Source organism: Salmo salar, unplaced genomic scaffold, assembly GCF_905237065.1.
Source record: "Salmo salar unplaced genomic scaffold, Ssal_v3.1, whole genome shotgun sequence".
NCBI lineage: Eukaryota > Metazoa > Chordata > Actinopteri > Salmoniformes > Salmonidae > Salmo > Salmo salar.
Genome location: NW_025548782.1, coordinates 567,320 through 579,886, shown reverse-complemented (window position 1 = coordinate 579,886; position 12,567 = coordinate 567,320). Strand labels below are relative to the sequence as shown.

Sequence of the window (12,567 nt, the reverse complement as noted above, 5' to 3'; positions counted from 1 at the left end):
GAGAGAGAGAGAGAGAGAGAGAGAGAGAGAGAGAGAGAGAGAGAGAGAGAGAGAGAGAACTTTAATCAGTTTGGCTCATTGGACAGGTCAGAGTCTATGTTTGAAGTTGTTGAGTCATTTTTGGCAATACACTGGTGTTGTATTCATGGTTTTAGCTGTTGAAATTCCGTCCCGGACCCACCTACTGGCTATGAGCTAAGCCACCAATGTCTTCACATCCTAGGGGAGAGAGGAGCTGCTACCCCTGGGGAGAGAGGGAGCTGCCTCCCCTGGGGAGAGAGGAGCTGCTACCCATGGGGAGATAGGAGCTGCTACCCCTGGGGAGAGAGGAGCTGCAACCCCTGGGGAGAGTGGAGCTGCTACCCCTGGGGAGAGAGAGGAGCTGCTACCCCTGGGGAGAGAGGAGCTGCCTCCCCTGGGGAGAGAGGAGCTGCTACCCATGGGGAGATAGGAGCTGCTACCCCTGGGGAGAGAGGAGCTGCAACCCCTGGGGAGAGTGGAGCTGCTACCCCTGGGGAGAGAGAGGAGCTGCTACCCCTGGGGTGAGAAGAGCTGCAACCAGCAGAGACTGCGACCATGCTCGGGAAGAGCTTAGTGATTGGTGATTGTTGGGGCATGATTGGCAGGAGCTTCAGTAATGAAGACTGCTGCACTTGCTGATGTTTCACAATATGCCACGGCCGTCTCAGTCACCAGGTCTCAACACAATAGAACACCACCATCCCTCCAATAGACTTCCAGACAGTTGTAGAATGTTTGCCAAGGCTCATTGTAAGAGCTGTAAAGAGAGAGGGACTCGGAGAGAGAACAGGTAGAACCTGATACGTAAATGAGCAGAGCAAACGAATGTAACTTTCAACGACCGAATGATCATTCAGACTCTGTTTCTATTGAGAGATAAAAGGTAAGATGACGATTGTTATGTGTATTAATATAGTTGATGATATTGTTGTGTGTATTAATATAGTTGATGATATTGTTGTGTGTATTAATATAGTTGATGATATTGTTGTGTGTATTAATATAGTTGATGATATTGTTGTGTGTATTAATATAGTTGATGATATTGTTATGTGTATTAATATAGTTGATGATATTGTTGTGTGTATTCATATAGTTAATTATATTTTTGGTGGACAGTGTTATAATAGTCCTACTCTCCTTAAAATGTATTTGATATAAATTAGATGCGTGGGGTGAATTCGTTTCTGTGCCCATCTGTGTGCCCCCAGGGTGATCGCTCCTACACTATCTACAATCTAAAAGGGTTCTTTGGCCGTCCCCATAGGAGAACCCTTTGTAGAACCCTTTTTTTGGTACTAGGTAGAACACTTTTGGGTTCCGTGAAGAACCCTTTCCACAGAGGGTTCTACATGGAAGCCAGAAGGGTTCTACCTGGAACCCAAAAGCGTTCTCCTATGGGGACGGCCGGAGGACCCGTTTGGGAACCCTTTATTCTAAGAGTGTACTGTATCATAGGTCTATAGACTTGTCTTCTCAAAACAGGCTTAAAACACAACAAGTAACAAACAAACATGTTCTCTTTATAATCTACAGTTAACTCTTTTCACTCAGGAAGGTATGTTGTGTGAAAGAGAGACAAAAAAATATTGTTCGAGACTAACAACAACTTACACTTCCTCAAAACAGTTTGTGTGTATTCATTAGTGCCCACCGTAGCAAAACGTTTCGGCAAGAGAAACCGTTTAGGTCACATTGTACAGCCGTTTAGAGTAAACGGTTTATGTTTTATTTAACATCTTAAAACTGTTGGCTGTGGAGTAAACTAATGAATACAACCCAGGTTGTTGCCTACGACTCGGCATGTTGATACCTGCCTCTTGCTGAAACCTGAACGTAGCCTGAGGGGTATACTATGATACAGGCTTGATATACTGGTTTTCTAAAGCTAGCCAGCTTCAGTTAGCTTCACATTCCAGCTCAGGCCTCACCCATCAGAATATACACAACAGAACATAAAAAAATCGCAATGAAGTTTCAAGGTGAGAATCCTGCCAGGGATTATTGTAAAGTGTGTAGATAAATTAAATGTAATGTTAGTATAGTGAATGACAGTAAAACACTCCTGACAGTCTACTACTACTGAGACAGGTTGGTGTAATGTTAGTATAGTGAATGACAGTAAAACACTCCTAACAGTCTACTACTACTGAGACAGGTTGGTGTAATGTTAGTATAGTGAATGACAGTAAAACACTCCTAACAGTCTACTACTACTGAGACAGGTTGGTGTAATGTTAGTATAGTGAATGACAGTAAAACACTCCTAACAGTCTACTACTACTGAGACAGGTTGGTGTAATGTTAGTATAGTGAATGACAGTAAAACACTCCTAACAGTCTACTACTACTGAGACAGAAAACTCAAGTCTGAAATTTCTAAGTGGAAATTACAAACTTCAGAAGCCTTTTAAACCTCAAATACACTACAAGTTTTACATTTCCTGCATTGCTGGAAAGTTCTTCTGCAGTGGGGGGTGATCAAATTAAGATCCTACATCTGTACACATAATTGTACATGGGGATGTGTATGGGGGTCTATAACATCCAATCACAGAGGTTTACATCAGCTGACAGTTGCAATGTTATTGCTAATAACTCAAACTGCCCTTTTCAGATAAAGACATAAACTCTGTACAGATGTAGGATCTTAATTTGATCACCCTGTTGCAGAAAAACTAAACGTGTAATGTATTTGAGTGTAATTAAACTTTAGAAAAGGTTTCTGAAGATGATAAATTCCACTTTTCCATTTTAAAACTGTTCATTAATTATAATCCACACAATAATTCAAATGTCCTGTTTCTGCAGGATTATTTTCCTGGTGTAGCAAACTGGCTCAAATTAAGATCCAACATCTGCAGCAATATACCTCTCTCTAATGTATATGGCTCTATTGAGATTCACTTTTGACCATTTGACATCTTGTATTTACTGTTGTTTAGGCCGGTTGAATGAGCTGCCTGTGAAAGCTACTTCATCTGCAAGAAAACAGGCGGCTGCACCAGTGACTGTCAGAAGTTTTGTGATTTCCTCATATGAACGTGAAAGTAAGTGTGTAGCCTACGCAGTTACAAAAATGGTTGTTGAAACTGTGGCACATATTTCTCGGTAACGTTGAATAAATGTGTTGGTATGTAGGAAAGACGGGCAGACTCTCGTACTGTTGGTCTAGACTACCTACAAACTATTATAAGGCTATGATCACTTATCATGCCGACAAACCTGATGTTCTCTGTGAACTGATCTGAACAGGTTTAGACTGGTCATCTATGATATGTAGGTTATATACAGTACATTCTCTGTCCTGCTACTGGTAGGACTATAACATTATGTTGATCTGAACAGGTTTAGACTGGTCATCTATGATATGTAGGTTATATACAGTACATTCTCTGTCCTGCTACTGGTAGGACTATAACATTATGTTGATCTGAACAGGTTTAGACTGGTCATCTATGATATGTAGGTTATATACAGTACATTCTCTGTCCTGCTACTGGTAGGACTATAGCATTATGTTGATCTGAACAGGTTTAGACTGGTCATCTATGATATGTAGGTTATATACACTACATTCTCTGTCCTGCTACTGGTAGGACTATAACATTATGTTGATCTGAACAGGTTTAGACTGGTCATCTATGATATGTAGGCTATAGCCGAGGTATAGACCTTGATCTGCATATCACTAACAAACTGCTATTATACATTATAACCTAGTCTACTTTACATAATATAACATCTCTCACTTGATGCAAAAATCCTTTCTGAATGGATCAACAAATTCCTCCTCGGATCAATCATGTCCATTTTAGCCCGTGTTGCTGTACTGTCTATAACTACCTTAACAAACAGAGACTTATTTTTATTATTATTATTATTATTATTATTATTATTGCTGTACTGTCTATAACTACCTTAACAAACAGTAACTTATTATTATTATTATTATTATTATTATTGTTGTTGTTGTTCTGTCTATAACTACCTTAACAAACAGTGATTATTATTATTATTATTATTGTTATTATTGTTGCTGAACTGTCTATAACTAACTTAACAAACAGTGACATATTATTATTATTATTATTATTATTATTATTATTATTATTATTATTATTGTTGCTGTACTGTCTATAACTACCTTAACAAACAGTAACTTATTATTATTATTATTATTATTATTATTGTTGTTGTTCTGTCTATAACTACCTTAACAAACAGTGACTTATTATTATTATTATTATTGTTATTATTGTTGCTGTACTGTCTATAACTACCTTAACAAACAGTGACATATTATTATTATTATTATTATTATTGTTATTGTTGCTGTACTGTCTATAACTACCTTAACAAACAGTGACTTATTATTATTATTATTATTATTATTAATATTGTTATTATTATTATTATTGTTGCTGTTCTGTCTAGAACTACCTTAACAAACAGTGACTTATTATTTTAAGTATTAGTATTACTATTATTATTATTATTATTATTATTGTTATTACTATTGTTGCTGTACTGTCTATAACTACCTTAACAAACAGTGACTTATTATTATTATTATTATTATTATTATTATTATTATTATTATTGTTGCTGTACTGTCTATAACTACCTTAACAAACAGTGACTTATTATTATTATTATTATTGTTATTATTATTATTATTGTTATTGTTATTGTTGCTGTACTGTCTATAACTACCTTAACAAAACAGTGACTTATTATTATTATTATTATTATTATTGTTATTGTTATTATTATTGTTGTTGTTCTGTCTATAACTACCTAAACAAACAGTGACTTATTATTATTATTATTATTATTATTATTATTATTATTGTTGTTATTGTTGTTGTACTGTCTATAACTACCTTAAAAAACAGTGACTTATTATTATGATTATTACTTTTATTATTATTGTTGCTGTACTGTCTATAACTACCTTAACAAACAGTAACTTATTATTATTATTATTATTATTATTGTTGTTGTTGTTCTGTCTATAACTACCTTAACAAACAGTGACTTATTATTATTATTATTACTGTTATTATTGTTGCTGAACTGTCTATAACTACCTTAACAAACAGTGACATATTATTATTATTATTATTATTATTATTATTATTATTATTATTGTTGCTGTACTGTCTATAACTACCTTAACAACCAGTAACTTATTATTATTATTATTATTATTATTGTTGTTGTTGCTGTACTGTCTATAACTACCTTAACAAACAGTGACTTATTATTATTATTATTATTGTTATTATTATTGTTATTGTTGCTGTTCTGTCTAGAACTGCCTTAACAAACAGTGACTTATTATTATCAGTATTAGTATTATTATTATTATTATTATTATTGTTATTACTATTGTTGCTGTACTGTCTATAACTACCTTAACAAACAGTGACTTATTATTATTATTATTATTATTATTATTGTTATTATTATTGTTTCTGTTCTGTCTATAACTACCTAAACAAACAGTGACTTATTATTATTATTATTATTGTTATTATTATTATTATTGTTGCTGTACTATGTAGAAATACCATAACAAACAGTCACTTATTATTATTATTACTATTATTATTATTATTATTGTTGTTATTGTTGTTGTACTGTCTATAACTACCTTAACAAACAGTGACGTATTATTATTATTATTATTATTATTATTATTATTATTGTTATTGTTGTTGTTCTGTCTGTAACTACCTTAACAAACAATGACTTATTATTATTATTGACAGTTACCATGGAGATGAAATGTCACAACAACATGTTAATGTGATGCTTTAAATCACCTGACTGTTTTTATGTCTGTTAGTAAATGTTTTATTTCTCTAAGAGGTAATGAATACATGAGAACAATTGACAGTCAAGAACTAGTTGTCACTGTTTTAACCACAACCAACATGCTGGATCTCTGTTTAGTTGTCACTGTGTTAACCAACATGCTGGATCTCTGTTTAGTTGTCACTGTGTTAACCACAACCAACATGTTGGATCTCTGTTTAGTTGTCACTGTGTTAACCACAACCAACATGCTGGATCTCTGTTTAGTTGTCACTGTGTTAACCACAACCAACATGCTGGATCTCTGTTTAGTTGTTACTGTGTTAACCACAACCAACATGCTGGATCTCTGTTTAGTTGTCACTGTGTTAACCACAACCAACATGCTGGATCTCTGTTTAGTTGTTACTGTGTTAACCACAACCAACATGCTGGATCTCTGTTTAGTTGTTACTGTGTTAACCACAACCAACATACTGGATCTCTGTTTAGTTGTCACTGTGTTAACCACAACCAACATGCTGGATCTCTGTTTAGTTGTCACTGTGTTAACCACAACCAACATGCTGGATCTCTGTTTAATTGTCCCTGTGTTAACCACAACCAACATGCTGGATCTCTGTTTAGTTGTCACTGTGTTAACCACAACCAACATGCTGGATCTCTGTTTACAGGGGTCAGTGCTCTAAAATGAGTCTCTCTGGGGAGAGGAAGGAGGGGGGCCCTGCCTCTAAAATGAGTCTCTCTGGGGAGAGAGAGGAGGGGGGCCCTGGCTCTAAAATGAGTCTCTCTGGGGAGAGAGAGGAGGGGGGCCCTGCCTCCAAAATGCATCTCTCTGGGGACATGACACCAAAGCTAAGAGGTGAGATAACAATTTTATGAATAATTAATTAAGTTTATTTCCAAAATAAATAGCTATCTTAAGGTGAATGCACTTACTGTAAATCTCTCTGGATAAGAGCATCTGCTAAATCAGGGGTTCTCAATCCGGGGTCTGCGGAGGTACTGCAGGGGTTCTGCCGGAAGCGTGGGGAGTGGTGGTGTATCCAGGGAGAAAACTAAACTAATATTCTGAAATGTCATTGTGGTCTTATGTTCCCATCTATTGGAATTATTTAGCAACTGCATTAGTGCTGAAAAAAATGTGTTATTCCTTACAAAAGTAGTAATTACTGAGAATTACTAGTTAATTTTATCACTTACAATTATTTAGTTAATTACCAAATTGAGCCGGTCGGTCACATTTGAGAGTGAGGGAGATATATAGCATTTTGCATAAAAAAACATGATTTTTGTCTCTCTGAAATGAAACCATCAAGTGATAGATTTTAAACAAATCCCTGTCTGTGAGAGATGTAATAATTAATACATAATTTCTTTAAACAATAAAAGCTCATTTCTGTAAAGTGATATGTTGCGTTTTGGAACTCTTCTTATGTTTCCCATCTGAGATCAGAGTAGATGAGAGATGTAATGTTTGTCTCTGTTGTGTTGAAGACCAATCAAGCAGGAGAGACCAGCCTCCCCTGTACCCAGCTGTGTGTCCATGAAGTCTATGGAGCCTCCTATACTGTTTAGAGAGGGAGACTTTTCTACTGAACAAAGGTAAGAAGAACTCATGGGTCATGGTCAGTGAGTTAAACAACACTGTCTCTAGTCATTTCTCCTCTCCCATTTTCACATTTCTTTTGGTTGTTTTCATAATCCATAGGCTAACCCTTTAGTCCATTTTCATAGTCCTAAAACAGTGTGTGTGTGTGTGTGTGTGTGTGTGTGTGTGTGTGTGTGTGTGTGTGTGTGTGTGTGTGTGTGTGTGTGTGTGTGTGTGTGTGTGTGTGTGTGTGTGTGTGTGTGTGTGTGTGTGTACTGTAATCTCATGTTTTGTCCACAGAAACCAACAGGAGAGATCAGAGTCAGAGATTCTCAGTGGTCAGTCTTCCCAGAGTCATCAAACAGACCTGGACTCCATATTCAGTGTATGTGGTCCTGTTATGAACATTTGTTTTTGTTTTCCTCAAGTAAAGTTGATCTGTCAATTATTCATTAATGTGTTAATGAGAAAGCATTTCTTCTCTTGATTAACTTATTTACTTGATTTATTTTAGTTGCTTGAAGAGAAAATGATGACATTTGTGAAGAACGAGCTGAAGATGTTCAAGAGGATTCTTAGTCCAGAACTCCCAGAAGGCTTTGAGAGTCAGAAGCAGGATAAGGAAGTGGTGGATGCTGAAGATGAGAAGCAGGAGAGCAGTGCCAGAGAGGGGGCTCTGAAGATCACACTGCACGTCCTGAGGAAAATGAACCAGAAGGAGCTCGCTGACACACTGGAGAAATGTAAGATCTGTCTGCCTCATGTTGAATGCTGTTTTATAACATTTAAAAGCTGTAGCTAAAGTACAGCTAAAGTAGCTGTGTAACTCAATGATATTGTAGCAACCTTAACACAACACCTAGTGACCTCATCAATAGCAGAAGTGTTTGTGTTGATTAATTTAAGAGAGAGACAACAGAGAGACAACATTAATAATACCATCAATAATACCAATATTACATTATCAGTCACACCAGTCTGTAATGCATTATGAAACATTTAAACAGTCAGTTAAGAGAATAAATGATTATAATTTAAAACGTTATAACAGTCCTATAATACTGTAGGCATTAAAACAGACGTAATATGAATATCCTCTGTGTTATTTCTTCATTCAGATGAGCGTGTTGTGATTTGCCAACGTGAACTCAAATCTAATCTAAAGAAGAAGTTTCAATGTGTATTTGAGGGGATCGCTAAACAAGGAAACCCAACACTTCTCAATAAGATCTACACAGAGCTCTACATCACAGAGGGTGGAACAGGACAGGTCAATAATGAACATGAGCTGAGACAGATTGAGACAACAACCAGGAAACAAGCAAGACCAGAGACTGCAGTCAAATGTAACGACATCTTCAAACCCTTAACTGGACAAGACAAACGTATCAGAACTGTGCTGACAAAGGGAGTCGCTGGCATTGGAAAAACAGTCTCTGTGCAGAAGTTCATTCTGGACTGGGCTGAAGGAAAAGCAAATCAGGATGTCCAATTTGTGTTTTCATTCCCTTTTCGGGAGCTGAATTTGATGAAAGGGGAAAACACACTTTGATTGAACTTCTTAATCACTTCTCAATGGAAACCAAACAATCAAGAATCTCCAACTACGACAAGTACAAAGTTCTGTTCATCTTTGATGGTCTGGATGAGTGCCGACTGCCCCTAGACTTCCAGAAGAACAAGATCTGTTGTGACGTCACAGAGTCAACCTCAGTGGATGTTCTGCTGACAAATCTCATCAAGGGAAATCTGCTTCCCTCTGCTCTCCTCTGGATAACTACCCGACCTGCAGCAGCCAATAAGATCCCTTCAGGGTGTGTTGACCAGGTGACAGAGGTACGAGGGTTCAATGACCCACAGAAGGAGGAGTACTTCAGGAAGAGATTCAGTGATGAGGACCTGGCCAGCAGAATCATCTCACACATAAAGACATCAAGGAGACTCCACATCATGTGCCACATTCCAGTCTTCTGTTGGATTTCTGCAACAGTCCTCGAACACATGCTGAAACATAAGAGAGAAGAGATGCCCAAGACTCTGACTGAGATGTACACACACCTTGTGGTGTTTCACACCAAACAGAAGAATGAAAAGTATCTTGGGAAAGAAGAGACAGATCCACACTGGAATAAAGACAGCATTCTGTCACTGGGAAAACTGGCTTTTCAACAGCTTGTGAATGGCAATCTGATTTTCTATGAAGAAGACCTGAAAGAGGCTGGCATTGATGTCAATGAAGCCTCAGTGTACTCAGGATTGTGCACACAGCTCTTTAAAGAGGAATTTTCGCTGTACCAGGACAAGGTGTACTGCTTTGTTCATCTGAGCATTCAGGAGTTTCTGGCTGCTGTATATGTGTTCCTCTCATTCATCAACAACAATGAGAATCTAATGGACGAACCGCAATCAACGTCCAGTAACCTTTCTGTGCTGTTCAGAGACAAGTCTGAAGTTACTGTCTACAAGAGTGCTGTGGATAAAGCCTTACAAAGTGAGACGGGAAACCTGGACCTTTTCCTCCGCTTCCTTCTGGGCCTCTCACTGGAGTCCAATCAGAAGCACTTACGAGGTCTACTGACAAAGACAAGAAGCAGCTCAAAGACCCATGAAAAAACAGTCAAGTACATCAAGGAGAAGATCAGGGAGAATCCCTCTCCAGAGAGGAGCATCAATCTGTTCCACTGTCTGAATGAACTGAATGACCATTCTCTAGTGGAGGAGATCCAAAGCTACCTGAGATCAGGAAGTCTCTCAAAACCCAACCTGTCACCTGCACAGTGGTCAGCTCTGGTCTTTGTGTTGCTGACTTCAGAAAATGAGCTGGATGTGTTTGACCTGAAGAAATACTCCAGATCAGAGGAAGGTCTTCTGAGGCTGCTGCCAGTGGTCAAAGCCTCCAGAGCTGTTCTGTGAGTACATAAAATGACAAATAAAATTTAATCGTCAGGAAGAAATATTCAGGTTAAAGAAAAATATGCATTATAATATGTGTTTAATATTATATTGAAAACATTGAATAAATGCATTGATTTTCACATTAGTATAACAATATGACCATACAACTCTAGGAGACAGAAGAAGAATCTATATGTTGTTTGGGAGAATTAACCAAATGCATCTGCCATTGTCCTTCTACACTACTGGTGTTAAATTAACAATGTGTTTGAAGTCATGATCTCTTTGTCAGGCTGTGGAGTCACAGAGGAAGGCTGTGCTTCTCTGGTCTCAGCTCTGAGGTCAAACCCAACACATTATTTGTAAATGGGTAACAGCGTAAACAGAGAAAGCTAAGCGTATCATTTTAATACAACCTGTCTGTCATTGTATTTCTTCTGTGTTTGCAGACTCACTGGCTGTAAACTCACAGACACATCCTGTAAAGTGTTGGCCTCAGTTCTCAGTTCAAACCCCTCACACCTGAGAGATCTGGACCTAAGTAACAATGACCTGAAGGATTCAGGAGTGGAGCTGCTCTCTGCTGGACTGGGGAATCCCCACTGTAAACTGGAGACTCTGAGGTCAGTATTATCAGATATGAAAGTACTTTATGCATGTAGTTCTCCCATTTGAAAAAGTCGTAATTATTCGGACATATTACTTATAGTGTATTAAAGTAGTCATAAGTTTAGCATGTTGTCCCATATTCCATGCCTGCTGTCACGTTTCTCTAAGACAGAACCCAGAAGCAGACCAGGACAAGGTGAGTAAAATGAAGGTGAGTATTTATTGGTAGTCTTGATGTGTAATTTGAGTGATCCAGAGACGCGCAGCGGAGGTGAGTTGATGAGAGTAGATGGGTGGATTCAATGAAGTCACTGTATCCACCAACGGCCAGGCAAGGGAGTTGAATGTTCCGGGAGAATGACTGTAGACAGAGTAAACGGGGGGGGGAGTAACCAGTAACAAGAACAAAACAACAAGACTAGCTCAGGAAACATGAGGCTGTTCGTTGCTAACGATCCAGCAGGGAATGGATGTCAGCTCAGGGCTTATGAAGAGGTGATGATCAGGACCAGGTGTGCAGAAGGTTGATGAGATGCAGGTGTAGGGTAATCACTAGATCTCCCGCCTAACTTCGTCGCCTGCGACAGGGTAATAATATCACTAGATCTCCCGCCTAACTTCGTCGCCTAGCAACCAGATAGGTTTCTGAACGCACCCTTAGACTCCAAACAGAAAACAGTCAGCTCAGGCAGAAACAGACTCAGGAAGCGGGATTCCTGACACCTGCAGTGAGGCTTGTGATTCTACTAACAAAGATCAAACCCCCTCTGTTATTGTTAATGGTGAGAGGTTAGCATGTTTTGTTGTAGCCTCTGTTATTGGTAATGGTGAGAGGTTAGCATGTTTTGTTGTAGCCTCTGTTATTGGTAATGGTGAGAGGTTAGCATGTTTTGTTGTAGCCTCTGTTATTGGTAATGGTGAGAGGTTAGCATGTTTTGTTGTAGCCTCTGTTATTGGTAATGGTGAGAGGTTAGCATGTTTTGTTGTAGTCTCTGTTATTGGTAATGGTGAGAGGTTAGCATGTTCTGTTGTAGCCTCTGTTATTGGTAATGGTGAGAGGTTAGCATGTTTTGTTCTATCCTCTGTTATTGGTAATGGTGAGAGGTTAGCATGTTTTGTTGTAGTCTCTGTTATTGGTAATGGTGAGAGGTTAGCATGTTTTGTTGTAGTCTCTGTTATTGGTAATGGTGAGAGGTTAGCATGTTCTGTTGTAGTCTCTGTTATTGGTAATGGTGAGAGGTTAGCATGTTTTGTTGTAGTCTCTGTTATTGGTAATGGTGAGAGGTTAGCATGTTCTGTTGTAGTCTCTGTTATTGGTAATGGTGAGAGGTTAGCATGTTTTGTTGTAGTCTCTGTTATTGGTAATGGTGAAAGGTTAGCATGTTTTGTTGTAGTCTCTGTTATTGGTAATGGTGAGAGGTTAGCATGTTTTGTTGTATCATCTGTTATTGGTAATGGTGAGAGGTTAGCATGTTTTGTTGTAGCCTCTGTTATTGGTAATGGTGAGAGGTTAGCATGTTTTGTTGTAGCCTCTGTAACTTTCTCACTCATTATTATTGATGATTCATTCATGATTTGTATTAATCATGTTATCATCAGGATTAATTTAGTGTTTATAAACATGTTAT

The 12,567-nt window shown here is 37.9% G+C and overlaps 2 long non-coding RNA genes across 2 annotated transcripts; both read left to right on the top strand.

Annotated features, from left to right (window-relative positions):
- The first annotated feature begins 491 nt into the window (after nucleotides 1-491).
- Nucleotides 492-6,628, top strand: LOC123733287 (uncharacterized). Its single transcript, XR_006763722.1, has 3 exons — nucleotides 492-904; nucleotides 2,967-3,071; nucleotides 6,519-6,628. It is a non-coding gene; the product is annotated as an uncharacterized lncRNA (long non-coding RNA).
- Nucleotides 6,629-6,681: 53 nt separating this feature from the next.
- Nucleotides 6,682-7,787, top strand: LOC123733283 (uncharacterized). The gene is made up of 3 exons (XR_006763720.1): nucleotides 6,682-6,706; nucleotides 7,342-7,449; nucleotides 7,736-7,787. It is a non-coding gene; the product is annotated as an uncharacterized lncRNA (long non-coding RNA).
- The last annotated feature ends 4,780 nt before the right edge of the window (nucleotides 7,788-12,567 follow it).